Consider the following 2,379-nt stretch of genomic DNA (forward strand, 5'->3'; position numbering starts at 1 on the left):
CTATAGGATATTTGGAGAGGACATACTGTTCTAATTTAATCCAAATATTTTAATGCATAACTTCTTTAAACCAATCTGGTCGGGCAGTGAAAAAGCAAAGATTTGTTTAAAAATATATCTTCACCACCAGTTGCTGCCTCGCCACTGCACACACACACCACCCATATATATAACGCTGATGAACTTATCCCAGTATGACACTTCTGGGATGGTTATAGTTAACACATTTTTTGTATTATTATTCAACTTTCAAATGTTTATGGATTATTAAATGTATGTCAGGAAAGAAACAACCTTCACGCTCCTCTCTTGAAGAAGGTGTAGTAAGAGACAGAATTACTGATTGAATTGTTTATACCTCACCACTTTGAATATATTATTCCACTGTCTTTAATGCATTGTTCTGTATTCATCTGTGCAGTGGGAATAGTAAGGGTATTTTTTCCCCATCAGATTGTTATGAACATTAAATGAAAGATACTTAAAATACTGCCCAGCCCACAGCAACCACTCAAAAATATTAGCTCTTACTGTTGACTGAAAGTCTTTAGTCAGTCAAATAGTCATTCCTTTGTAGGAATATGTCTTTTAGTCTCTGGTAGCTTATAAGACTGGAGAAGGCAATGGCACCCCACTCTGGTACTCTTGCCTGGAAAGTCCCATGGATGGAGGAGCCTGGGGGGCTGCAGTCCATGGGGTCGGGAAGAGTCAGACACAACTGAGTGACTTCACTTTCACTTTTCACTTTCATGCATTGGAGAAGGAAATGGCAGCCCACTCCAGTGTTCTTGCCTGGAGAATCCCAGGGACGGGGAAGCCTGGTGGGCTGCTGTCTATGGGGTCTCACAGAGTCGGACACAACTGAAGCGACTTAGCAGCAGCAGCAGCAGCAGCTTATAAGAATTTTGCTTGTCTTTGATTTTCTGAAGTTTTATTGCAGTGATTCTTTTAGACATGAATTTGTTTTTGTTTGTCCTAAATGGATCTTGGGATGCTCCTTAAGGCTTAGGATGCCTTAGGTGATTTTTTTTTTCAATCCTGGAAAATCTCAGCCATTTTCTCTTACAACTTTGGGTCTCCCACATTCATGTTATTTTATCCTAGAACTTCTATCAAGCATATATTAGAGCCCATCTTCCTGTTTTACATGCCTCAACTTCTCTTGTTTTTCTCTTCCACACTCTAGGTCAGTTCCTTAGGTTTGTGTTTCAATATATACATTATTTTTCTGTATGTATTTGTACTGTTGTTCAACCAGTTAATTGATTTTTTAAAATTGTGATGATTTTATGGTGATCATTTAAAGATTTCCATTGTATCCTTTCTCATTTTGCACATCTGTTTTCTATACGGTTTGTGCTTGCTTTATCTCTGTTTTCACTTTTCCTATGTAAACATTTAAAAAATAATTATTTAAAACCTCTTTTAGACAGGCCCATCATTTCTTGTTCTTAATGTACAATTTTTTCTTTATGTTGCATAATCTTATTCTCCATCCCAGTAATTCACTTCCTTCCTTGGAATCTTCATCTGGGTGCTCATCTTTAGTAGAGACTCAATTCCCCAGCATCCTGGCGCTCCTGAACTGTGGAATTCTCCTAGTTGGGTTAGGCTGGCTTTGCTTCTTCTGAGAATTCATGGATTTCAGTTATTCTACATCCATTTTTTGGGTTAATTTCTCATTTAGGAACTTCTGCTCCACACTGATGATATGAATTTGGACCTGCTCATTCATGTGATAATGGGTTTGAATTTCCTGGGTTATTTTCTTCTAAACTCAAGCTTCCTTGCTCCTTCCCCCATCTGGCAGGGATGGCGTTTGCCTGTCCCTGTGAGTGCTGACTTGTTGCAGATATCGAAACTCTGGTTTCGTGTGTGACTAGCATCTGTGCCCTACACTACCTTCTATGCACAGGCATCCAAACCCCCACATGCAGCTACTAGAGCCTGTACCTGCTTCTCATAAGACCCTAACACATTTTCACTTAAGCCCCTTATCACTTCTTTGATTTTGTGTTTGCTTTGCATTTCTGAAAGTGAGTATTTCTCTCTTCTGGTTTTTAATTTGCATGTATGCACCTTTTACTTTCTTATATAATATTTTATGAACTCAGAATCTAATTGGGAGTGGAGAATCCTTTCCTCAGTTTTATTCCCTATATTGACTGCAGTGAAATAAAAAGTGCTTGGTGATTACAGAAAGATTATTTCATAGAGTGTTGCCTATGCAGTCTCAGAACCACCTGGAAGGGGGTGGAGAAATAGTCCACTACCAGAAAGAAGACGATGCTACCCTTAGCTGATCATAAATCCATAAGGAGCTCATGAAATGATGCAAAGGATTTATTTTCTCATCAATAATGAATTCATTTGGTATGC

This window comes from Bubalus kerabau, chromosome 20 (genome assembly GCF_029407905.1).
Source record: "Bubalus kerabau isolate K-KA32 ecotype Philippines breed swamp buffalo chromosome 20, PCC_UOA_SB_1v2, whole genome shotgun sequence".
Classification (NCBI taxonomy): Eukaryota; Metazoa; Chordata; class Mammalia; order Artiodactyla; family Bovidae; genus Bubalus; species Bubalus kerabau.